The sequence below is a fragment of the Zalophus californianus genome, chromosome 1 (assembly GCF_009762305.2).
Source record: "Zalophus californianus isolate mZalCal1 chromosome 1, mZalCal1.pri.v2, whole genome shotgun sequence".
Taxonomy (NCBI): Eukaryota; Metazoa; Chordata; class Mammalia; order Carnivora; family Otariidae; genus Zalophus; species Zalophus californianus.
Window position 1 is genome coordinate 34121138 of NC_045595.1, and position 27593 is coordinate 34148730.

At 42.4% G+C, this 27593-nt stretch overlaps 1 long non-coding RNA gene across 3 annotated transcripts in view; it reads right to left on the minus strand.

Annotated features, from left to right (window-relative positions):
- Window positions 1-303: 303 nt before the first annotated feature.
- The window catches only part of LOC113918331, a 30723-nt gene continuing 3433 nt past the window's right edge, over window positions 304-27593 (minus strand). For 2 of the 3 annotated variants that reach the window (XR_003518523.1, XR_003518525.1), the window contains exons 2-4: window positions 18861-18983; window positions 4129-4286; window positions 304-662 (exon numbers count right to left, since the gene is read on the minus strand). This is a non-coding gene — a long non-coding RNA (uncharacterized LOC113918331). Of the gene's footprint in view, window positions 663-4128; window positions 4287-10293; window positions 10378-18860; window positions 18984-27593 lie in introns of all 3 variants that reach the window. The other variant, XR_003518524.1, reaches the window with a different exon arrangement.

Below are 27593 nucleotides of genomic sequence, written 5' to 3' on the forward strand. Positions count from 1 at the left end.
TGCATTCCTTGGACAAAGATGGCTGTCTGTCCGTCTCTCCAGTCCACCCCCTCTCCATGTCCCTCCAGGCCTTGCCAGAGTTCTGTTACTGTCCTGAGTCGCTGCCCTATCCCCTGGCATTTCTCTACACCTGCCTGCACCTTTGCAAACTGTCCTTCTGCTACACTTTCCCCAAGTGATTCCAATTGGGTAGGCCACCTCTTTCCTGGTAGGGCCCTGACTGACACAAATATTAATACAGATCTACCGTGTGTGATGGAGAAGTGACAAGGTTCTGGCCCTCACCTGCTTTCCACCGTGGTTATGGAGATAAGACGAAGATCGGGGTGTGGGGGGGAAGCGGACACATTTTTGTTGTGGTGGCTGTTGACTACGTGGGCTCTTGTAACCCTAGGAGACAAGACCTCTGCCTAGATACGCTTGCCAACAAGACTAAATTCAGCTAAAAATAAAACAAACCGACTCTTGCATGAATTCAATCGAACAAATGTCTTATTTTTTGGCTTTCTGACAAACCAGATTGACCAAATGTTCCTTCTGGGCTCGTTGTTTTGGCATGGCATTCAGACGTGGCCTCTGACAGCATCTGTGGGATGACAAGGTTGACTTTGGAGGACTGACGCACAACGGCGACCCGTGGTTTCTGGCAGCCATCGGGTGACCTGGGAGGGGCAGAATGAGAACACATATGTTGGGGCTGGATCCCAGGATAAGGTAAGAATCTCACCCTGTGGGACCCCTACAGCTGCCTGGTCATGAAGCAGAACGAGGCTGAAGTCCCTCATCAGGGGAGCACCTGCAGAATCGTTAATAAGAGCAGGAAGTCAGTGCCCTTGCAGGGAGGAGCGCCTCGGGGAGGAAAAATGTGCTCACGTATTCGTGAAGGGGCACGTGAAGCAGCCCAAGAGGCTACACACCGTGGTTTACAGAATTGGCCAAAGGGTTTTGCACACAGTGGGAGCATAAACACGTGTACATGGACAACTTTGATTTTTCTATCCAGCTCTCTCTTTTCCTTCAGGCTAACACCTCTCAAGTCAGGCTTGTGCCACATTTGTTCCCTTTATCTCCAGGTCTTAACACGGTATCTGACACATAGAAAGTATTGAAGAAATAATTGTGGGATGAAGGCAGAATGGATATCCTTTCTTCCACCTGTGAGGTCACATTCCTGGTCCTGCTCAAACTACACGATCCTGGTGCCTGATCCCTCATCAGTGTATTGCTAAGGAGCTGTACCTCGTGGGGTAAGTCTGAGAATCCCAGGGGTCCTCCTTAATTACTGTCCTCTACAGAAAAAATCCTGGAAAATATAAGTCTACACACAAAGCTCATTTATGCTATTATTTTTGTCACCACGGTTGCATAGAGTGGCTCTTGAAAGCAAGAGGTCCAGAAAAATGGAGTAGTCTTGGACCAACACAGAAAATTGTTTGGTTATCAATATATATATATATATATATTTTTTTTTTGGCACAGCAGCAATCTTATTGGGTCTTAGAAATGGGGAAAGGAAACTTTTCTCTCCCTTGGTAACATTCACCAAATCCTGCTTTATCCAATCTAGAAGAGTGCCAGACCCTTCTCCCCTACACACGTTCTATCTCTTAACCTTGCAACAAAACTCTGTTTTCTTCATTGTGCTTATGGCTACTTGAAATCATATTTATTTATTATTGAGGGCATGAGGGCAGGGACAACAGTATCGCACCACCTAGAATGTGCAAAGCACACGATAGGTACTCAATAAGCTTTGTTGAAAAAAAAATGAATGAATGAATGAATGGGTTATTTTATGGTTTTAAGTGGAATTATATTGGGGTACGGGCTCCCCAAAATATATGCAATTCTTCAGGACACAGCTCTTTTAATATATAAACACTCACCCATTTGGATAAGGAGGGATTTCTAACTTCATCCATATGTCATGTTTGGAATTAATCTTCCCTCATGAAAAACAGGATCTTGGCTTTGAGGTGAATCAACAGGCAGGTCTATCCTCTCCCTTATGGTGAATTCCCCTCTACTACCCCAGCCTCCTCTGCTCTACCCTAGTTCATCAGAAATTCAATAAGTTTGGGGAGTCTGGGTGGCTCAGTCAATTATGCATCTGACTCTTGATTTCGGCTCAGGTCATGATGTCAGAGTTGTGTGATTGAGCCACATGTCAGGTGTGGAGCCTGCTTAAGATTCTCTCTCTCTCTCTATGCCCCTCCCTTTCTCATCCCCACCCCCACTCACACACTTTCTCTCTCAAAAAGAAAAGAAAAGAAATACTATAAAGTTGAACCTCAGAAGGTGAGGGTTATCACCACTTTCTTCTCAAGATTCTCCTTGGCCCTTAAGTCAGAGATGACCACTTGTCTTTCAAAATCATTTGGTTATCTTTCTGGGCATAGAGGTGGGCTACTTTTCCCATCCTTATATGCAGGTAAGTGTAGCCACATGACTGAGTCCTGCCCAGTGTAATGTGGGCAGAAGTGAGGTCCATGGAAAGCTCCTCTCTCTCTTCCCCTGTCTATTAGACCCAGAAGATTGCAGGGACCACAGGGGAGGATGGACCCACAAGAGAGAAAGAGCCTGGGTCTCTAATGTGGTCCCCCTAAAAATGAATCTCTATGTGAGAGAGAAATAAAACATTGAGTTGAGCCACTGAGGTGTTCAGGTTCATCTGTTATGATAGGTAGTTAGTCATGCTAACTAAGGGAGTTCCTACACAAATGTGTCCTCCAGCCTGAAGTATTCTGTGAGCTTTACAGACCAGGGGACATGGAATGCTAGCCTTTCTCAAACCACAACAAAGAGGCTTTATTGCCCTACGTCTGTTAACACCAAAGGACCACTCTCAGTTCTCCCCAAGAAAAAGAAAGTGTGACTGGATGTTTCCACCACACAAAGCTTCTGGCAATGACTACATGGAAAAAAAATTTTTTTTAAGTTTCATCGAACTGCGACCTCACTGCAAATGAATAAATGTACAAACTCTTAGCGATGGAAGCACTTGCTATGGGGGAAAACCGTATGATACAGTGAAAAGCATTTCTGGATGAAGAGAGATACAACCTGGTTCCAGCCCTTATAGTTCTGCCCTAACCAGCTGTGAGAAGACTGGACCTCTCCCTAGGTTTCATGGGGGTATTGAAAGGATCAAGGAAGGCAAACTACTTTAAAATAGATCCAGGTTCTATAAATTCTAATGAGATAAGCAATTTGATTCAACAAACCTCAGTGAGGTTTTGTTGGAGGGGGTTGATATAAATGAGATAAGACATAGCCTGCCCTCCAGGAGACACATTCTCTCCATGCTTCTTTTTAAGGGAGAAGATAACTTTTCCAGATGCTTCCCAGCAGATTTTTCTTTATTTTCCAGTAGGCAGAACTGGGTTACATGTTCATCCATAAACCAATAACTGGTATGCATAAAGGGATGAGCATTATTGAATTAAATTGGAGGAAACAAATACTTGATAACAAATTACAACCCCTAGTAGGGCCAAATGACAGTGAACCATCAGCAGTGTGATCAGGGTGTATAAAAGAAGTGATTAACTCTGATCTGAGAATGAGAAAGATTTCAATAGTGTTTGTAATGTTCTTAAGGAAAAAAGCAAAATTTATTAACATGACTTACAAGGTTACATATGATTTGTCCTTCCCCCCCTTTTACTTACTGGACCTTATCTCTTGCCACTCCGTAGAAAATATTTTATGCTTCAGCCATAGCCACTGATTTTGCATTTTTAAACTTGCTATAGTCTCTCCTCCAAGTCTCTGGACTCTCCTTTATCACCTCTCCTCCTATTACATCATGTGTACATATCTTTCATGCTTTAGCTTATGAGTCACTTCCTCCAGGAAGCCTTCTTAGATTCCCCAGTCCAGGTTAGATACCCATTTAGCATGCTACGGCCTATATGTAACAGATAGGAAAATACAGTGGTATCATCACATAATAAGAAATTTGGAGATATGCAGATAGAGGATTGGTTCTATGATATAATAATGTCAATACTTAGAATCATTTTCTGCAATGCTCTTGGCTTTTACTTCATGGCCACAAGATGGCTGTTGTAGCTCTGAACCATGCCCTCCCAGGAAGCAACCAAGAGCAGAAAGGGAAGAAAATACCTCTCTGTGATGATCTTAATCTTCAAGGAAAATCCTTCTTAGAAGTCCTTTGAAGGCTTTCCCTTATGTCTCGCTGGCCAGAAGGAGCTCATATGTGCATGCCTTAGCTGCAGCGGAGGCTGGGGAGTGAGTGTCTGGCATTCATAGGGGAGGAGCCTCTGCAAGCATGGAAGAAACGTGAAGGTTTTGACTGTTGGGTAAGCCATGACGGATCCTCCCTCTGGACTTCCACACCGCCCCCCCCCCGGTTCCTTCTCTGGTCCCTCATTACATCATATGTAGTTGATTGTATCCACTAGTCTACAATCTTTGTTAGGGAATGACAACTGCACTGAATAAATGAAAGAACAAACAAACAAACAAACAAACAACGCAGCGTTAGTTAGTACTACCAACACATCCAATAACAAAACCACAAATTGAGATCACTTCAGCCTGTGAGTAGCTGTGTTTATAACTCTTTACTGACCAGTGGCTCCCTGGTGAAATCCTAACAGGTAAGACCTCAACCTCAAGGGCTATTAAGACAAAATAAAACAAGGCACAGTTTCCGAATCTCTACTGGGTGGTAAGATGAGATGGGGATAGTGAAAGCAGAGAGCTTGAGAGCTGATAGGAGCAGAGAGACTGAACTGGCCTGGGGGAGACCAAACAAGAATGGGTATCATTTGGGATTCTCTTGGCTGTGAGAAACAGAAGACTCAAGATAGTTTACCTAATAAGGAACACTTACTTTCTCAGTAAGAGAAAGTCTCATGGCAAGGAAGCTGCAGGTTTATTATGTTTTGTCATCCGTAGCTTAGCTTTCCCCGGGGTTCAAGATGGATACCACAGTTCCAAGCTCTGTATCCACAGTGCTCACACAAGAACACATTTTCCTCTCTGCCTCTTTTTAAGGGAGAAGGTACCTTTTCCGGAAGCCTCCTCATAGATTTTTCCTGATTTTTCGTGAGGTGGCACTGGGCTACAGGCACATCCATGAACTCACTGCTATGGCTTAATGGGATGATCCTCACTGAATTAAAACAAGTAAGATTTATCTTTGTTACATGTAGAACTCCAACAAAATTAATGGCTCTTCTTGAAGGAAAAAAGAAAGCGGGAGTTGGAATGGCTGTTGGACAAGCCACCAATGACATTTGTTACAAATGGCTCCCTTGGAACCAAGCAAATTCCAACTTTGGAATGAATAAGTCATACAAGGCTGAGTCTCAAACCACACCTGGCACTCCAAAAAACTCTTCAAACGAAAGAACAGCCTAGGTCACAATTTTTGTCAACCGGTTTCTTCTGCTGTCTTATCATACACAGATTCCTATTATTACTTTAGCAAGGATAAAAGAGTAATTTATTATATCCACACCTTCTGGGTTACTTCTTTGCAGAGGGGCCAGTTTAGTTATCTCTAAACGCCAGGAGTTATATACCCCAAACTATTCTAGAAAAGTAAGATTCTGGCATTCACTCTCTACTCTTCTGGTTTAAGTCTGGGCCCTGGCCTCTACTTCATTGGTATCTGAACATTTCAATCTCGTCACTTACAGGAAGACTTCCTTGTTCCAGATGTGGAACTTGATGTGGTGGGTCCCAACCTGTGAGGCAACACCTTCATTAAAAGTTGTTAATCCGAGAGAAGGTGTTTTCCCACCAGGTGGGAGCAAAACAGTTTCAGAGTGGGTTTTGGTTCAGCTGGTCTGGAGGGACAATTAGTGTTGTTTATCTTTCATCACCTGAGGCATGGCTCGGTGGGGGCCAGGAACTCCTTCTAAGCCAGAACTTTACCTGTAGACACTGAATTATTCCTCTGCCTGGTCATCTGGGTCCTTTCTATGGGATGTTTAGAGATTCTGAGTCAGAGGTCAGCAAACTAGAGCTTGTGGGCCAAATCTAGCCCACCACCTGTTTTTATAAATAAAGTTTTATTGGGATACAGCCACACTCAATTGGTTATGCCTTGTCTATGGTTGCTTTTGAGTTACAATGGTGGACTTGAGTAGTTGCCACAGAGACCCCATGGCCCACAAAGCTTGAAATATTTACTATCCGGCCCTTTACAGAAAAGTTTATGGACCTTTGTCTGAGAGGGAAAGAGCAAGTGAGAAGCAAGGAAGCTATTAGCAAGACTGATGCCCAAACTCATATAAATAAATACTAAATAAAACTTGCAGAGAAGTTAGAATGGATTCAGATGATTTGGAACAGGCCACAGTGGGTCAAACCAGGCCTGACCAGGCCTTTATTCAGCACCTGATACGTATGGGCACTTCACAGGGAGCTGACGTGGTGCCACCTCTCCCTGGGAAGAAGCGCTCCACTTCGTAAGTGTTTGTGTTCCCAAATGTGAAACCTGGAGGTGGTTTTCTTAAACTGTCCGGTTGAACTGCTCCAGTCGGGAGTGTTTTGCAGTATGACACACACATCCATCAGAGCTGTTCTACAGAGCCTCTGAACTGGCCGTAAAAACACTCAGCCCCAGACCTCCTTCATTTTCAAACAGGAGCCGAAGAATGACCACAACAGAAACCTGTTTATACAATTCAGATTTTCTTAACATAAGGTGGATGTCAGACAAGTCTTCATCACTAACTCTGGTTTCTGCTGAAACCTAAGGCAGACAGAGTTAATCTGCTTGGGGTTCTGGTTTCTTTCCTTTCTAAACCAAAAATAAGAAAAAATAAAACAAAATTATTAAAGAAAATAATTATCAAATACTCTTACTTTAGACATCATGTGAAGCACTTTATGTACATTATCTCAGTTGATCTTCACCATGATGCTGTGAAGAGGGTACTAGTATTGTATTACCTCCCTTTTGTTGATGAGGAAGGTAAGGCCCAGCACAGGGCTTCCCAAACCTGGAAAGCTTGTTAAAACACAGATTCCTGGTCCCTGCCCCTAGAGCTTCCCAGTCAGCCAGTCCAGGGTGAGGCCTGAGATTCTGTGTTGCTACCGAGTTGCTGGTGGAGCTGACTGCTGCCCCCGGCCACGCTCTAAGTACAATGGCTGAACATTGAGGTGAGCAACCTAGACTCCTGACCACTGTGGCAGGGTCAGTACTCAAGCCCAGGTTTGTGTGTGTGTGTGTGTGTGACTCTATTCATTCTTTTAATCGTTGTTGATAATTTGCTTCCCATAAACTGGAAAAAGAACAAGTGAGCGGTATTCAAACACATACTCTAGAAATCCTGTCAAAAATTCAATGGGTGTAATTTCCCAAATGACCCAAGTCTTGCTCAGTTGGGGACTTGGCATTTTTAACCATCTTGGGAAGGGATGTTTGGACACTATATAGTCACTAAGCCCTAGAAATAATCTAAGTGGCATGTTACTTTGGCCTTGCGTAGTAGATCCCTCAAAATTACCAAATCAAAGAAGTCTTACCCAAATAACCACACCTCCAAGCCCTTTTATGTACTTTTAGGACTTGAGGAAGAGATGATTGCCACACATGATCTTGCTTCAGTAGTTTCAGCTCTATACATCTTACCTTCTCTTCCCATCTAAAAGGGAAATTGCTTAAAGGGATTCTTTTTTGTTGTTATAATATCTTAATGTTGTATTGTACCTGAGTGTACAATATTCAAGGTTCTACAGTATGTAGAGTATCTTGGTAGCTTGGCATTGTGTTAAGAAGGTGGGGTTTGCTCTCCAACTTTGTGTCCATGTACAACATTATCGTCTACTATGTGACTTTGCTCAAGTGCATGAACTGTTTCCTTGTTAATAAAATGGAGATCAAAATACCCCCATAAGGTTGCTGTGAGTATTAAATGTAAAGTACTCAGCCATGCATATGAAGAGGCCTAAAAATGCTAATTATAAATTATTATATATATAACTATAACCGTATAACATATTTATATATATCATATACTTACATATTAATATTAACCAATACATTAATATTATGAATTATATTACAATATATTACTTATGTAGTATAACCATTAAATATGAACTGTAATATTAGCATATTATGAATTATATAATTATATATGAAATGTGCTATACCATTATAGGTCATTATGTAGTTATAGATTATTACTTAAGCTCTAGAGAATGTGTTAACTAAATGCATCTTTTAATTTGGTGTTTTAGCAGGAGAAACACACAGGAGTCCTGGATGTATTGGTCAATATATGTCCGCTCCAGGCAAAAATGCAGTGACCAAGATTCCAAGCTCATTCGTCCTTTCCCATTTGCTCAGATTATTTACCTTCTGGAATAGTCTCTTCTTCATTCTTTGCCTATGCAGGCTTCAAGTCTTTTCCTCTGATGTAAGACCTTCCCAGACCATGGCCATACTCTCGTTTCCCCAAACACACTACTTTGTGGATGCATTGTACAGATTAGTTTATACTCTTTCCTAGTTTTTCCTGTGTGTAAACTTCTCCAAAATATACTCTCCTGTTAACATTTTTATGTAATTTAATTTACGTGCTCATTTATTGGCTTATCCACTAGAAGAAACCGTCTGGGGAACAGAGACTGCCTTCATCTTCACTGCTGAGATTCCAACATCTACCACACTGCCACAAAGACCTCAGTCTGTTGAAAGAAGGGATTAACTTTTTTTGAGCTCCAATGTGCCAGTATTTATAGATGAAGTGACCCAAACAAACCCAGAGAGAGGAAGCGGGGTACCCAAGTCCCCTGCATGCTGGGTCGGGGAAGGGCATGTGCTCCTTGAACAAGCCCCACTGCTGGACGCTGGAGAGGTGTCACGTGATCAGCAAGAGCCACCCCTCAAACCTGTGGGCCCTGCGCACTTCCCCCTACTGTAGCCCTGGTCCTCCGCAGGGAATGGCTTCCGTCCCCCAGGCCTCCTGGTGAGGTCTCCACTCCCCCTGCACCCCTTGCCCGCAACAGCCACGGGGTCCCATTACCCCAGAATATACGCTCCTTGGGAGCAATCATTCATGTCTGACTTGTTCTGTACTGGCCACATCACTTGATAAATACTTGAAGGTGAGTGTGGCGAAATAGAATGAATTGAAGTGTATTCTTTGAAAAGAAGCAGGGTCTCAATGGTGAAGCAAAATGTGGTAAGTCCTTGCAGAATAATCACTAGTCCTATGTTAAAAATAACAGTGCCTTCAAACCAGTGCAAGGAAAATGCTTACTTAGGCTGTACAGCTCTAAGCAGGTTAGAGAAAAAAATAAGGAGGCACTTCTATTCTCTGCCCACAGCAACAACACAATTTGGCACATGCTGGAGACTGGTGGCAGATCTTATAAAGGGGCTGTAATACTAAACTCATTTCTTCTTTAACAGAGTTAACGTGTTTTGACATTGGGCTAGATTAAAATGTCATGTGAAGTTAACAGCTGAACTTTGGATATCCTAAAGATGGGCATTAGGGACATACTCTGGAAAGCACAGTGAATTTCCAAACTATCCTTAGACGAGGTTTTATATTTTAATCCTAACACATGACTCTATATCCAGAGAATTTTCAACTAACCTGAAATATTGATATCGATCCAGAGACTGGAACAGCTGGGGCAAATGATTATGTGAACATGGTTGAAAATCTACACCATCCCCTGGGTTGATGTGGTGATGTTGCTCTGATTCACTTGAATCAGTTTGCTGACCCATCTTGACATCTCTTCTTTACCAATAGTCACAGGAGAGAAAAGTCCCACTTCATGTGACAACTGATAAGTAGGGCTGTTCTTCTCAAACTGTAATGTGCCCACAAATGACCTAGGGATATTGTTCAAATTAGATTCTGACTCAGTAAGCTGAGGCAAGCTACAAGTCTGCATTTCTAACATCCCAGGTGATGCCGATTCCTCTGGTCCAAGAAAGCACACTCTCAGGAGCAAGTAGGTAGAAGACTCGGAACTAGTTAACAGATGGCTGCCCAGGCCAACCAGCCAGGGTGCCACAAGAGGCATATTATGCACTGTTCTAAAGGGCATGGAAACAAGAGCCTTCTAGAAATGAAGGCTTTCCAACAAGCATCCTATCCATTGTGTCTTATCAGAGATGTCAGATTTACTAGCCTAAAGTACACACTTGCCTTTTAAAATCTGCAAAGCAATGCCTCCTGAGAAGTTGTGAGTTAAAAGGATGGAAAAATCAGTGGGATCACAGGAAGTCATGGGCTCCAGAACCAGACAACCCAGGTCTGACTCCCAGCTCTGCCACTCACTCACCGGCTGTGACTTTGGGCAAGTTGCCTTCTCTTCCTACGCCTCAGTTTCCAGAGCTGGAAAGTAGGGACAATAATACTCACAGGGCTGTTGAAAGGACCAAAGAAAGAACAGAGGTAAAGTACTTCATTCATGCAGGGGCACATATTGGTTAATAAATAGTAGTTCCTATTTTTTCATGAGGAAATCAATCAGTCAAGGGTGATGGAGCATTTGCCTAGGGAACACTACTGAGGTGCTCCCAGGAAAAAGAAGGTGAGGGAGAGGGAAGGAGGAGGCAGAGAGGGACGAGAAGCTACAATAACAGTTCTCAAGTAAATTCTAAAATATACCTGGAGAGGCAAACACATGCACATGTGGAATGATTTAATATTTCCAGAGTAACATGCCAAGATGCATCACAAGTAGAGTCATACAGAACGCAGAAGCCATTTGGAGAAAGCAAACGTTGAAAATGATATTACTGGAGACAGGAAAACTGAAGGGGTCCCTAGACAAAGTCAGGACTGTATAAACTTAAAAAAAAAAAAGAGTCTCATTCTTTAGCAGGATATTGACAAAAGCTGCTGTCATATGGAAACTATTTTTTTTTTTTTTAGAAACACCTGGCAGGACTAATTTGGGGATTAATTTCTTTTTTTACACAGATTCAACACACAACAAACTATAAGGTGATATGCTGAGATGCAAGCCTGGTCAGAGATTGGATCACGGAAGATAAATTACCGTAATTACCCTATTATTTCTGATTATGGTTTGAATAGGACTTTTGGGTTACAAGCCACCATCTGCAAAGAACCCAAAGAAATTTTCGTAAAGTTCACAGTAGTCTGAAGGCTGTTTTGATACTTTTCCTCATAAGGCAACCCTTCAAAAATATATTAAAATCCTATACTTTCATAAAATTCCTTCATAAGCTTATTTAAAAACATTTTTTTTTAATTAAAATTTTTTTCCTTTCGCTTATTCTGTGATTCAATGTGACAGACCAGCCTGCCTGGGTGCAACCATGAGACAGACTCATGGCTCCTGAGAAGATGGAAATAGGAGGGTTCAGGGAACAAGCCCGGTAGGCGTGATTGTTCTGGTCACTGTGCTGAGCCTGTAGATATGCAAAATCAGTCTTCCCCGGAGAACAGAACAAGGGAGAAATCCCACTATGGTTGCTTCTCGATTTGATTCCATCCACTAGATGGGACTATGCATAGCTATTTCAGGTAAGTTTTTCAGACTAGTGGTTTAGAGTCATTGTTTTAGTCTTATTAAGGAAAATGTTAAATGTTCCAAAAATAAAGCAGTGTTTACACTACCTTGTCTTTCTCTTACTATTTAAGGTCTTATCTTCAGTTTTTATCTCCTCCTTTATTGGGCAACTGTCTATAGTGTCCCCTGGATATTCAGCAGGCAGGGTTACATTAGGTAAGCTCTCCCAAAACATATTGACTAAGATTCCATTGGATGATGAACTGGCAGAGGCATGGTCCATGCCCTCAGAGCTGAGTTTTAAAAGGGCAGACTCAAAAATAGATCATTTCAAAACAATATGGTAGCTACCAAGTCAGAGTTATCCCCAGGGTGTGATGGGAGGCATGGAGGAGGGAACCTGTTTTTAGGATAAGATTTAGTAGAGGAGACAGTGTCTGAACTTAGTCCTGAATTGCACATACCCTTATAGCTCTTACTCTATGAGCCTTAGTTTCTTCAGTTGTGCAATGGTGATAGTAATAATTATCTACCTTTAGGTCAAGGTGGGGATAGAGAGGTTAACATATGCACATAATCAATTTGCCCAATGCCCAGCATATAGAATTTATATAATGGACTGCATTGTACATTGAGTGGTGGAGCTGGGGTTTGAACCACATGGTGAGAGTCTTGAGTCTGTGCTCTGAATCATAGTCTGTGCTATCCTGTGAAGGTAGGGAGAGATGAGGAAGGGTGTGCTGGTAGAGGAAAGAGTGTAGCAAAGGTGTGGTTGGGTGAAATGGTGCAGATGGTGAAGGAGACACAGAGTCCTGACTTACTAGAGTATAAGGTCCGAGGCAGAGGGTGTCAGGGGATGGGGCTGGAGCATAGCAGAGCCTGGGACACAGAAAGACCCATACCCATGTTAAGGAGCTTGATCTGCATCATGAGAGCAATAGGTTTTAAGCAGGAGGTGCGGGAGGAGCATGCAGGGGGATGGTGGATCTCGTTTTGAGACATCACTGTTGCAGTGAGTTGTAACAAGGATGAGGCTGTGGGCAGAGAAGCTGAAAGTAGCATGAGCTGTTAGACTACAGATAAACAGGAGCCAACTACATGGCGCTGGAGCAGTGGAAGTGAGGTGAAGAACAGGGGCAAGCTTTGAGAAACATGGAGGCTGACTGGCAGGGCTTGGAGCAGCTCTAGCAGTCTTGGAGGTGACCCTGGTGAGGCCTGCCCTGACATTCATGCTCTTGTGTAGCTTCTTCTTGCCCTGTGCCAGAGGTAGGTCATCGTGACCAATGGCATACTGTAGAAATAGTGATAGGTCACTCTTGAGATTAGGTTACCAAAGACTCTGCCTTGCATTTGAGCTCTTTCTCTTGGATCACTCTCTGTTGGGAAAACCAGTGGAGAGGCCCACGTGGCAGGGGACTGAAGCCTCCAGCCAACAGTTGGAGAGGACCCGAGGCCCACCAGCAACAGGAGTGAACTGGAAAGCTGATCTTTCAGTTCCAATTGAGCCTTGGGGGGCCCACACCCCTGGCTGACAGCTTGACTGCTGCCTCCGACATAATCTCTCTGTGAGAGATCTCTCTCTGCACGCCTGACGCTCAGAAATTGTGCGAGGTAATAAATGGTTGTTTTCTTATGCTGCTTAAATTTGGGGGTAATTTGTGATGCAGCAACCGCTAATACAGTAACTTAATGAGTGGCAGGAAGTGGAAGACGTCTGTGATGGCTTCCAGTTTTGGGTGGCGGTGTGGACAGGCGTGTCAGTGACCAAACCAGGCTCAGGGCCAGTCTGAACTCACAGTCTCCCTCCTCAGAAGGTCTCCTGCTCCTGACCTCCCCATCACCATTATGGTCCAGGCTCATAACTGTAGAGCTACCAGTGCCTCTTACAGAAGTTGTATTGTATCAAGGTCTCTTGATGCTATTTCCAACTGGTTTCCACTTCTTATTTTCCACCACTCCAAGCACACTTTACTTCCTCATTACATTTCACCACATCTTAGCTGTAAAACTGCAAGTTTCTTTACATAATCTCCTTGCCCTTAGTCCCTTCTTGTTTTACATGGATAAAAGTTAATCTTCATAAAATATCATCTACCACTGTCTTTTCAAATGAAGTGCAAGCTCCTGAAGCTTGTGTCCAGATCTCCCCATTCTTTTCCTAACTCATCAGCTCACCTCCTTCCTCTCATCTCCCTGGCCTCTCATTCGCATGCTTTGCACCTCATTCTGCCTGCAATGATTGGCCAAACATTTGTTCCTACAGTTTCTGCCTCTTGCAAAGCTCTCTGCTTTTGGTCAGGCTTTCGGTGCTCTGTCATAGCCCATTTGGACACTTACCTCTTTCCTGAACAACTTTTTGTATCTAAGTAACTAAATATGACTTGGATTTCCTTTGAGGCCCTCACAGGACTTTTATATCTTTCTGGTGGCACTTGGATTACTTGTGTATGAGTGTTCTTGCCTTTTCTCTTACTGGACCTCGAACTTTTCTAGGCTGGGGCTACGTCTTACTCATCTTCGCCTGGCATATGGAAGAATGCCCAATAAATGTTTGATGAGCAAATGGATTTGCTCTCCTGGCCAAGCCTCCCTAAACTGCTCAGCTGACCATGATTTGCTATGCTATTTCTTATTCTATCTTTGGTCAAAATTCTATCACACAGCTACATAAATAAACTACATGAATAAAATAATCAAATGACTACAATTCACTGTATTTGTATCAAACTCAGTGCCACAGTGATCTGTGTCAAATAGAAAAATAAAACCAATTTAATACTTAGTGGTCTGGAAAAATCAAATCTGTTGGTATGCATGGGTAAACAAGCTTTCAGCAACCCAAACCTACCATTTGCAGACTGCTTCCTATGGTCCCGACCTACGTGGAAGCTGTACAATTCTCATAAATGCTGTATTTAATTCTCACAAGAAAGCTAAGATCCTGGGACTATTATCATTTCCATTTTATGGATGGAGAACATGCAGCTTCACCAAGTTGAGTGTCTTGCCTAATGTTGCACCTGTAAGCAGAGGAGTAGCGGGAACTTGAACTAGGATCTATGCTCTTAAATCCTTCTTCCATACTACCATTGCTGTAGGGTGGCCTTAGTTTTGTCAGTGTTTTCTTGGGGGGGGGTGTTGGGTGCTTGTGATTGATTTTTCAAGAGTATTCACCCCAAAGATAAGGCTCCATGCAAGAAGAGGTGGATTTATATCTTCTTGTGCTTGCTGGGTCTGCAAAAGCCCTTTTCCCAACAGGTGTGGCACGCCATCCGTGCATGTCCATCCTGGTGTGCGTTTCCCAACACAAACTCTCTCCTCCTTTTTACTTCTGTCTCTTACCCTGTCTCGAAGAGCACCCTGGTTTATCACAAGCCTAGTTCAAACACACCTAGAAAGACCCAATGTTGGGATACTTGAAGTCATTCTCTTTTCCTTTTTGTTAAGAGGCCAGAATGTCAATGTGGTGTCACAGACGTGAGCGGAGTTCTGGCCCCCATCTGTACCCACAGCAAGTTGTTTAATCTAATATGGCCTCCAGGATTTGTAACCTTCCTAATGGAATTTGTAACCCTCCTAATGATGCCTTTTTCATCACTATACTTTTTAGCACAGTGTCTGGCAGAGAGCTCCGAAACTTGAACTGAACCTCAGAGCTCTGGGCCAGTGCTGTTCCTTAGAACATTCTGCAGAGACGAAATGTTCCTTGTTTGTGCTCTCACAGGTGGCTCCTGAGCGCTTGAAAGTTGGCTAGTATGACTAAGCAACCGATTTTTACATTTTATTTAATTTGAATTAATTTAAATTTAAGTAGCCACATATGGCTGGTGGCTATGTGTCAGACAGCACATTTCTTGGCTCCAAAATTCAGGAAAATAATTTGCAATCTGTTTATCTTAGAGGGTGGTGGGGAGGAATAAATGAAGCAGTAGAAATAAAAGGCAGCATCATGGGATGAAATCAGATGGCTTGGTTGAAAGACCAGCTCCAACCCCCGTCATCTCTGTGACCTGTAGTATGTTTACTTAGCTTCCCTGAGCCTCAGTTTCCTTATCTGAAAAATGGGTTTCACAATAACTCTCTCTCACAGAGTGGTCCGCTGGATTAAGTAATATAACAGATAAAAATTCCTTAGCATGTCACTTGGCACATAGTAACTTTTTTTTTAAATTGAGAGTGTTCTGAAAAGCACAGATAGGATTATTAGTGGGTAGTGAAGTGGTCCATGATCGCTCCCCTGAGCTGTGCCGTCGTCGGAGAGGACATGGCTATGTTAGCCTCTTTCTCTTTGACAGCCCTCTTTTGCGGTCACATATTATATCTGATGCTTCAGATGCATCCCTGAAACATTTCTCAGCTTGTAGAATGGGCCTGGCTTCTATGGGGTGAGCAGCACACTGTCCCTGCCCTGCGGTGGGGCTTGTCCCGAGGTCTGCTCCCTAGGTCTCTTCGTGCCTGCCTCTTACACTGGTTACTTTTCCTTGGAGATGCTGCAGTGGAGATGGGCTTTGTCTGGACAAGCTGAGGCCAGTCTGGCTGCCACGGCAGCAAACATCCTCAATTGTTTCTCTCAGTGCTGGCTGCTAATCCCCTTTTCTGTTTATGCCCTTAGGAGCCTAGGCTGTAGGTGTGTACCACCGGGCTTTGAAAGAGAAAAAGCAGACGTTCCCCAGACGTCACTGCCCCGGCACCAGCCGTGTTTGTGGTGTTATTGATATGGCCCCGCGATGGCACGAGCTTCCAGTTGTCAGGGACAGCCCACTGGCTCTCGTTACTGAAGCTGCCACCAACATTTTACAGCTTCCTGCCAGCCACTAGCCTGGGAAAGTTCAAATCACTGGAAAGAAGGCCCACCCTGTGGCATCCTGATGCTGGAGCAAGTGAACTATTTGCAGTGCCTGTGAATACATCCCAGCTCTCATTGCTCTATGGTCCCAATCTTCCCCTGTGACCATGTTGCAGATCTGTCCTGCAGCAGGGAAGCTGGGGAAGAGGGGGGACGGGCTCACAGACCCTGAATACTTTTTTAGCCAACAGTTGCTGAGGGCCAGGCACTGTTAAGTGCTGATGGGTGCAGAGACAGCTCGGAAGCCAATCCCGTGGATCTTATTTATTGACTTGGTTCTTTATTGTCTGCCCTTGCCATCAGAATGTAAGCACCACGGGGGCAGGAATTTTGTCTGGTATGTTCATCAGTGTATCCCCAAATCATGGCTCATTGACACTCCTTAATAAATAGGTGTTGAGTAAAGGAATGAAGGGTTCTTTCTTGATTATTGAATCTTTTACACAAAACATATATCCTGAAGGCCCTTGACTACTAATCTGCCTGCAAAAGAACCAGAAATATTGATGTGGGAAACACATTAATTCATTGATTCAATGATGCTCGATAACTCCCTTCCTTCCTACCTTTCCTCTCCTTCTCTCCTTTCCTTTCTTTTCTTTGCCCTGTCTTCCCCCTCTCCCTTCTTCCTACTGTTCCTTCACTTGCTTACTTTTTCATTCATCTAATATTCACCAGACACATGAGTAGCAAGGCACTCTGTAGCGTATGCTGATAAGACACAGTCTTAAAGACATTTGTCTTTGCTCATCCAGTGTGTTTGAAAGAAACAGGGGCCTCCTTACTGTGTGAAGGTTTATTGGTGCTTGAAGAATCTGTTGAAAGATGGGACTGAAACTAGAGATACAAGTTGAACGAGGCAGTTTACAGCAATGTCCTGAAAATCACCCAAGGGGAAAAAAAATGTAAGAAGGGAAGATATAATCTTACTGTGATATTTTTATGGCAGGGATATTTCCTGGACTAAGTCACAGATTCAGAATACACAACACAAATCCATTCTACTGAAAAGCCTAACTAAATGCTTCTTGAACATGAAGAATAGGATGTCAGCAGGTAATATATAAGCATTTTGGGGGTCTGGGGTGTCCAACATAAAGTAGATTGGCCTAAAGCAGGGGTCAGCAAATTATGGCCCACAGACCAAGTGTGGCTCACTATCTGTTTTTATAAATAAGTTTCATTAGAAGGCAGTGTATGGTGATTAACATAATAAAATAAAAAAAAGAAGAAGGCAGTGATAATGAAGGGGGGGAATCAGAGGGGGAGACGAACCATGAGAGACGATGGACTCTGAGAAACAAACTGAGGGTCCTAGAGGGGAGGGGGTGGGGGATGGGTTAGCCTGGTGATGGGTATTAAAGAGGGCACATACTGCACGGAGCACTGGGTCTTATACGCAAACAATGAATCATGGAACACTACATAAAAAAAAATAGAGAAAAAAATTATACTTAAAAAAAAGAAGGCAGTGATAAGTTTCGTGGTTTCACGAATCATCTCTGGTTGTGTTCATACTGCAACAGCAGAGTTGAGTCGTTGTGATAGAGACCATGTGGCCTGCAAAGCCAAAACCACCTATGATCTGGCCTGACAGAAAAAGTTTGCTGACCCCTGGTCTAAAGGAAAGATGTTCTGATGCCAAATGAGATCCTTTAAAAAAAGAAAACACTCCTCACATTCAATTTGGTACATTTGTGTTTATACACCTGCTTTCCCTATCAGTGAAAGGCAGCCAACTGTTCATATCATTACATCATCACCCCCAATATGTTATTGTTGCCTGTAACTCTTTCTGCAATATGGCCACTAAGTTAATGATCTGAGATAATTTCCCGCCAACGAAATTGTTGAACGATCAAAGTATTTTCACTCTAGGCTTCCTATTGCACTGCCCTTTTGCTCACTCACGCCAGAGCTGGATAAAAAACTCATATCACCTCATGTTTATCCTGAGGCTTGACTTGGCATACAGTAGCCTGATAACTGACGATTTCTTCACCTGTGCTTGTTTTGTGGTTGCTGGTCTCAAAATGCCCATAAACTTGATTAAACTTGTCCCTTCTATGCCTTCCCATTTTGCATGTGGATTGTTTATGATTTTGAGTTATGTAATTCTTGGTTTCCCAATAAGGAAATCAGCAGGTGGTATGCCTCTTTGTTTTGAAAGTTACCTCCCTGTGTAAAAATTTGGAGCCAGGTGTCTCCCACTGAGTTCATCAGACCCCAGCGTCCAGACCTCCTAGGCCTTCCTTATAACCCAGCCCTAATCTTTAAGAATTGAAAATAAATATTTCTCCAGAAGGGCTGAAGCTTTTGGCCATTCTCTTTTCTCTTACCACAATGCAGAAACCAAAAAATGAGATCCTCTTTCACTGTTCTGGTGATAAAGCCTTGCAAAAAAGATAATCATCTAAACAGATATTTCCAGATACACATTTAATATGAACCTCACAATCCAACAGAGTTCTCTTCACTCTTCTACAAAGTAGGGAACTGACACTCAGTTCCAGTAACTTACCCAAAGTCACACAGCTTTTGTGATGCAAAGGCAAGAATCAAACCCATGCTTTTTCCACTCCGCTGTTCTTCTGCCCCATGAAAGTGTGAGAATGAGGACTACAGAGTTATCTGGCATCAATACCTAGAGAAAGGGTTGATGTCCTGTAGTCAGAAGTTTAGAGAATCCTATAGAAATGCAAGTTGGTTTATACAACTTTAACCAATGTGCAACGAGCGATTATTTTTGTCATTTCAAATGAAAATGGATATGGTTAAGCATTTGGAGGTGGTGGTGTAATAAGGAGGAAAGAATAAATTACATTTCATTTTCATTGGAGAACCACTGTAAAGCAAGAAGCCACATCTGGGTGACCAGGGGAGATGTGGTCAAAGTCAGCTTTAAGAACACAAATATTGGTGTGCCTGGGTGGCTCAGTCGGTTAAGTGTCTGCCTTCAGCTCAGGTCATGATCCCAGGGTCCTGGGATCAAGCCCCAAATCGGGTTCCCTGCTTAGTGGAGAGTCTGCTTCTCCCTCTCCCTCTGCTGCTCTCCCTGCTGGCGTGTTCTTTCTCTCTCTCTGTGTGTGTCAAATAAATAAATAAAATCTTTTTTTTTTTTTTTTTTAGAACACAAATATTCTTTAAGTCTTGGAGAGTTTGGTAAAGCATAATAGATCTCACTAAAAAGTCAGTGGTAATTGCTCTATGATATAGTCTCTTCTGTCCATTGCCCCCTTTGTCTTTCCCCCTTTCTTCTCCTGTTTTCTTCTCTCATTCATTCACAGATTTGTTGAGTGCTGACTAAAAACCAGGCTTTAAGTGAAATCTTGGGGATACAAGGACAATCTGACATATATCTTGCTCTCTAGAATCTGGAGGGCTTTCATGTTAAATCCATTCTCCTCATTTCCCTGCTTTGGGGGATGCAGAGTTAGGGGAATACCCCTGAAATACAACCCAAGGTATTTTGGGGGTCCAAAAGATCCCGGCGTACGCCAAGACATTTGCCCTTACAATATGAAGTTTCGTCCTAGGAATCTCCTACCCAGACATCTCTTTGTGCCTCTTCACTGCTTTCTTGTCTTCCCAGTTCCCTAGAACCACATCTCCAAGTTGACTTTCTTTTGATCCATGGGAGTCTGGGCAAAGGGAGGGGTGGGGAGTAGCTGGGTTATTTCAGCTTCCCAAGCAACCCAAAGGCAGGGAGAAGATGTACAAATAAACTATTGCTATAGCGAATTAAACCCACACTCTCCCTTCTATGATTCATCCTCATTTCAAGATCCCCAAAAGATTGGGTAAATGGAGAGGAGATGATATCATAAACATCCTAGTTCCCATTAATAACTCAGAATAGTTCATTAATCCGTTTTTTTTAAAACTTTAAACTACTTTTACTGCTTTAAAAAATTACACATGGGGCGCCTGGGTGGCTCAGTCGTTAAGCGTCTGCCTTCGGCTCAGGTCATGATCCCAGGGTCCTGGGATCGAGTCCCGCATCGGGCTCCCTGCTCTGCGGGGAGCCTGCTTCTCCCTCTCCCACTCCCCCTGTTTGTGTTCCTGCTCTCGCTGTCTCTCTCTCTGTCAAATAAATAAATAAAATCTTTAAAAAAAAAAATTACACATGTCCATAGAATGTACAACACAAAGAGTGAACTTAATGTAAACTGTGAACTTTGGGTGATAATCATGTGTCAGTGTAGGTTCATTGATTATAGCAAATGTATTACTCTGGAGCAGGATGTTCCTAGTTGGGGAAACTAAGCATGCGTGTGTGTGTGTTGGGGGTGGGGAAGTAGGTGGTATATAGGAACCCTGAGCTTAATTTGCTGTGAACCTCAAACTGCTCTAAAAAATAAAGTTGATTTAAAAAAACCATACCCATTCATAGGCTCATTGGAAAAACTTGTCAAAACCTTAGAAAAGCACAAAGAGGAAGCTAAAAGTCACTCAGCATCATTTTGTCTTCAATGTGAGATGAGTAGGGTTGATGATTGGTACCCATCCTTCAGGGCATTTCTCTGACCATACCTATATGTGTACAGATTTCCATAGGAAATAGGGTTGGATGTATATGTGGTTATATATGCATGTGTATATTCATGTTTGATTCAATGTGTTTTCATGTCTATATTCATGTACATAATTTTTAATAGCTACATGGCATTGCAGATATTAATATGCCATAATTTACCCAGCCAGTCACTGACTTGATAATCATCTAGGATTTTTTTTTTTCTCATATAAAAAATGCTGCAGTGAACACTGCTGGACATACATCTTTTACCTCTTATAGTATTCTTTGAATCTGTGTGTTTTTCTAGCCCATACCACATCTTGGGGGAGATTATGAGTTAGGCATACTTAATATACACTGTATGAATTCGTATACACAATGTGTACCTCTAGGCAGGGAACCTTGAATAATTCTAGGCCTAACCTTTCTATTAGAGAAATAGGGGAGCAGGTATGACTGTGAGATCACATACGTAATGCCTGTAGCTCAGACCATTAGGCTCGGGTAAATAATAGCTGCTAATAGGATCTTTGTTGTTTCTTTTGTTTTGGTCCATGTATCTTTGCTGAGAAAGATCTGAGTATGATGCAGGGCAGCCTGAACCACAGAAGATGCAAAGAGAATCACATTTCTATTCCTTAAAAGTGTCTGGCTCTGGCTGTAAACAGTTGTGAGTTTTAGAAACAAAGGCAAGAATGCAGTTCACTCCACCATCCTCTTTAGACACAGAGTGAAATGGCTGTAACACAGCAACATGTAGACCACGGAGCCAGTGGCCGCCATAATAATGGTCAGATGGGTCTTCTTGTTTGTTGGACTTCCATAAATATTACTCCCTGTCAGAGTCTGAGGGCCATGACTCTGTCTTAGAAGGTCAGCACCAGATTAGTTGCAGAGTCTTTAACGAAAATCTCTGGTACTGTCTGCTCTATCTTCTTCAGTTATGACACAGTTGTAAAAAATACAAAACAAAACCAAACCCCAAACAAAAAACAAAAACAAACCCTAAAACAAAACACCTGACACCCAACTGCATCTGCCTGAATCTGCCATACTTTCTGTGAGACCATGTGGGGCTCCTGTTTATGCTATGATCTTGAACACTGACTTCAGGAAAAATAAAACATTCTTGCTCTTAGTCCAGGCTCTGATCTGTGGCTCTGTTCTCTGCCCTGAAGTGAGATGGAAGCAATGAGGTTAGTTTTGGGCTGTAAGAAACAAGTAACATGCACCAGTGTTTGGTGACCTGAGATCAGTAAATCAGGAACAAAAAGATGAAGAGAAAGAAATTGAGAGTGCATCTGTGTCTCCCATTGTGTCTCTCATTGTGTCTGTGATGGAATTCATTTAAAAATTATAAATAATCAAGTTTTATTAGCACTAGAGAAAACAGAGTAGGTAGCATTAAATTTGATACTAGGATTAGAAGTAAGAGCAACAAAGTTTTGCCCTGCTGTCCCCCGGCCCCTATTCAATAACTAGTCTCACCAGTCATGGCTTCTCCCACACGAAGTCTGCATTATCTCCGTCATGAACAGAGTGACACTTTCTGAATCGAAATATTGTTCATCTTAAAGAAATTTCATTAGAAATAATAATTATGACTACTATTTATTGAGCACCTACTAAGTACCTGACACTGAACCAGGTCCTTCATACACAGGAAGCAATCAATATTTATTAAAAGTTTACTACATGCCAGGCATTACTCTAATTGCTGAAGATATGGCAGTAAGCAAGATACCCAGAGTCCCTGCTTAAAACTTCCATTCCAGTAAGAGGAGAAAACTGACAAGTTCATAAACAGTCATTGCTATGCAGAGAATTAAAATATAGTAATAGAGAGTGATTGGGTTATCAAGCAAAGCCCCTCTGATAGGGGCATATTGAACATGACACTTTAGTAAAAGGTAGGTCCATCTCATTGGGAGTAAGGGGGCAGAATTTAATCCTTAGGATAACCTGATCAACCCTATTTCAAAGAGGAGGAAAATGAAGCTCAGAGAGGCTAGGTAACTTCTCCATAGTAGGGTAGGGACTCAAATACTGTTTGCGCGTCGACTAAGCCCCACCATCTTTGGAATAACGATGGCATGGTCTGTTCACAAATGTCTCTCAAGACAAGAGACAAGAGATCTCAATGAGTGTGGCTGCCACATGGTGGGAGGGAACTAGAGAAGGCAGGTGCTTTGGGACATGGGACCTGAGAGTTTATTACTGCAGGTTTAACCAGCCTGAGGGAAATACATTTGCAAAGAGAAAGTGAGCTGACCTTCTGGTGAGTGCGCATAGGGCTTGTCCACTTGGAGATCAAGGGATGGCTGGAGTCCACGCAGGGCTAAGCTAGCACCCAAGTGGCCAGTGTTTGAACGTAGTGCTCGGTGGGTTTGGCGTCTTCCATTTGCATCACCTGACATAACTACTTTGGGCTCCTGACTCTCACATTTAACATTAATCTCTTTAAGAGGAATGATCCTTAAGGAGATTCGCTGCCTTTTGAGAGTTTCATGACCTGTTTTCTTTAGCTCATTAGCTTACTGTCCCAAAGAGGAAAATATGAGAGAAAAAAAGTCTCATTAGGCTCAAAGTCTCACATATGCTCGCCATCTCTATCTCTCTTGGGGGGCTATCTATTTTCTACAAGCCTGTGGCCAGGGATTTAATGATAAACTTAGACAACTCCTTAGAGCAGGGACCTGTTTCATTAGTTTCTGTATAATCCATATGTTTGTATAAACGTGTTCAAGTTTGAGAATCTCTGGTTTAGGACAGTGGCTCTCAACCTTGGAAACATAGTAGAGTCACCCACTGAGATTTAAAAAATCTTGTTCCACAGGCCACATCCCAGTCCCATCAAATTAGATTCTCTGGGTAGTGAAACTCACGCATCTGTACTTTTTAAAGCTCTTTGTGTGATTCTAATGTGCAGTCAAGATGGAGTTGCACTGGTCTGGAGCCTTTCTCTGGCATAACTTGACATAGGGCAAAATTCAAGATAGGGAAGTCAGCCCTGAAGTTCATCTATGGAAATACATAATTTCAAGTTCTCAGGAGCCATCCTTAAGCATTAGTCATTTTCTGTCCTTTGATCAGAAAGGGAAATTTATCAAAGAAGTAGGACGTATGCCTGCAGTTGTCTTTACAGACACAAGAATTCCTTGGGGAACTTGCTAAAAGGCAGACTCTAGCGCCCTGCTAGGTTGTCATTGATTCAGCAGGGCCAGGGAGAGGCCTGCGAAACTATATTTTTAACATGTACTTAGGTGATTCTGATGTAATTTGCTCTTGGTCCCACTTTTGGAAATATTACATTAGAACTTTTCAACTAGGAATCACTTTTTTTTTCACTTTCAGGGCACTTTTGGCAATGTTTGGAGACATTTTACATCATCACAACTGATGTGAGTGCCTGCATGCGTGTGTGTGTGTGTGTGTGTGTGTATGTGTGCATGCTGTAGGGATCTAGTGAGTAGAAGCCATGGATGCTGCTCAGCATCTTACAAAGCAGAGGGCAGAACCTGCTACAAAGAATTATTTGGTCCAAAATGTCAATAGTACCGAGGTTGAGAAACCTTGCCTTACATTAACATCTCTTCTAATTCAAATTCCTTCGCTGCTGGTCTCAAAGAAAAGACATCACCCTCTTTAGAACATCCATAGCTTTTTCCACATTAATACTCATCATCATGTATGTGCTTCATCTCCCTGATAGCAGGAGACTTATTTTAGGCCGGGATCCTTGCTTCATTCATTTTTGAGTCTGGAATCATCCCTCCTTGTGCCATGAATGTTCATCCATTTCAAACAAAATTCATTTAAAATACTCTTTGGGACTAATTACAAAATGGCTTTGTGACTGGTAACCATAACCAGTGTCTACAAGGGAGAAGGAAAACCCAGGGACCTAATTTTCCATCTGGAAGTTTAATACAAACCCTCCAGGCTTTATCTAAGAAAATGGCTCTCTGTTTTTTTATGTGTGTGTGTGTATATATATATATATAATATCTATAATATATAAATATATACAAAATATATACACATATATAATATATATAAATATATACATATATGTAAAAAAATATATATATATATTTCAACATTCACTAAGTATTACAGTTGCTTATGGACCAGCCTGGAGTGTCTATGGGCGAGTCAGCCATGGACCACCCAAGGAGCTCCATCATTACCAGCGGAACCTCATTGGCTGGGTCTACTGTAGAAACTGGCTACCAGTTGGCACCTTTGCACACACTCACTTAGTCCCTAAGCCAACCCTGAATTTCAGGAAATCAAAATTCAACAAACAGTTCTACACAGATCTCTGAGGGAATTGAGCAAGGAAACAGTGCCCTCAATGCCTCTAAAAATAGCAGGTAATTACCTTTGAAGAACTTTTAAGAAGGTGCACTTAACGTCATAGAGTACACCAGCAAAGGACTCATGTGTTTGTTGATAGGAGCTGTCTCTATGTCGTCAATAGACTCTGGAGTGTTGGAAACTCAATCAATATTTGGGTACTATGGAGTTACTATGCTACTGGGCTGACCATAGTAAAAAACAAGAAACTGTCCTTAGTGAGGCTGACCTGACCACATTTTTTACTAAATTGATCATGTTAGTTTTCTCAACTTTGATTTTTGTTCTCATTTTAACACTTGGCATGAACACTGTGGTGAACTGCATTCACTACTTTTTCACTTTATGTGTTAGAACGATCTTTCAGCACCATCAGTTCTTTAAATGCTACTTTAAAGACGTTCCACTTCCAGCAAGTTTGTTGAATACAGAAATGAAATATATCCCAGATTGGTTGTGAGGTTCAGCTAATTTATTTTATTTTTTAAGATTTTATTTATTAATTTGTCAGAGAGAGGGAACACAAGCAGGAGGAATGGCAGGCAGAGGGATAAGCAGGCTCCCTGCTGAGCAAGGGTTAGATGCAGGACTCGATCCCAGGACCCTGGGATCATGACCTGAGCCGAAGGCAGATGCTTAACCGACTGAGCCACCCAGCCATCCCAAGGTTCAGCTAATTTAGCAATTTCCTCTCCTCGGTTAATCACCCACAGAATACTTGGTTTCCTTTTTTTCTTCTTTGTGCTTTAATTTTCAGTCTTGGCAATATGTGCTAAAAGACTTGGAATTACGAAAAGCATGAAAATGTGTTCATTTCAAATAGTTGGCTGGGTTCTTCATCAGCACAGGTGTGAATATTTGTTTATAATCCAAACACAGCCAAGTAAACAGTCCCATTTTGCACCCCCTTTTCTTCCCATACAATGCTTTGAATATTTTCTTTGTGATGGTCAGTGACTTTGTTTAACTTTTTAAAAAGGCTGAATGGCAAGGAAGGGCCTGGAGACTGGTGACTGTTTGTACAAGGCCCTGAAGTGACTGACGGCTGAACTAAGCTGGGCGTAGAGCTCTGACATTTTGTCAGCTCCCCTGAGGAGTCAGATGTGATGTCCACCACTCACCTGTCAAGCACCGATAGAAAAAACAACTCTGTCACATGTAGCCTTCGAGGCTACACACATGACCTCTAACCCAGGGACCCCTTCCGGAGTTTTCCACGGAGTATTGAAATCCTTTCAAATATTTCCAGCTGGACATCTTCTTGAGCTGTAATGGCAGTTCAGTCTCTTACCATCGGTGGTCATTGTTAAGGGAATTTTCCCTTTTATTTTTTCTCCCCCTGGGCAAGGACAACGTTTGGAATCTCATTGGTACTGAGAGAGAGGGGCTGTGCTAATGTCCAGGAAACATCCTACAAATGGAAAGGTGTCTCTTCAGTCAGCATAGCAAGAAAATAATTCAGTAGACTGAGTCCATTCAGAATGCTAATTAATGAATTCCATGGAAGAGAACAAAATCATCTTAAAACTATGTCAGTTGAGCTCTCACAGAGTTCTAGAAGTCCCTGGGTCAGTTACAGCGTTTCTCAAGATAAACTAAAACGGCCTTGGACAGAGAGTCCACAAACCAACAGATCCACAACAGGCTAGTGGAAGCCAGAATATTTCCACTGCTTGTTCCAGAAATGGTTCCTTTTTTCTCTGGTTTCCCAGATTGTCAGACTAAAGGGCCCAAGCATTCGCTGAGCACACGGAAGCTCAGACTCTTAGTGCCTCTATAGAAATTTCCATCAAAACGAGCTAAAAATAACCAAATGGAAGGAAAGTCATGGACTGTATCTTTCGACAGGATGAACATCATTTCCCTCATTTTACAGATGAAGGAATTGGGATCCAGAGAAGGGAAGTAGCTTTGCCCCCAGGTTATAGAAGGGGTAAAGGACAAACTGTCTATGAGGACTTGAATTTCCTTCATTTCTTTAAAGCCTAGGGCTTAAAAGTCACTGCTAATTCCTAAAGCTAAATTCATACACTATTATATCCTACAGATACAACCTATTTTATAACCTGTGATTGTTTAGAAACAAACTAGGAGTTCATAATAATTATATTTCTGGGGAAAATCAACTGTGAAAGATTAGTTCCCACGTTCCCCCCCCCCCAACATTTGGTGCCATTCATGACAACATCTAATACTAATTCAGGTGCTTGAATTAGCTGAAATCACTATTCAATCTGATACCTGGAATGTCATACTTGTCTGACTGTCTGTTCTAGGACAATTCCCCATAGAATAAGCTTTGGGGTTTGCTCACCTTCCTTAGCAAGTCAGGTTAGCTCTTCCAGCCTCCCTGGTAGAGCCTAGTTTTATTTTTAA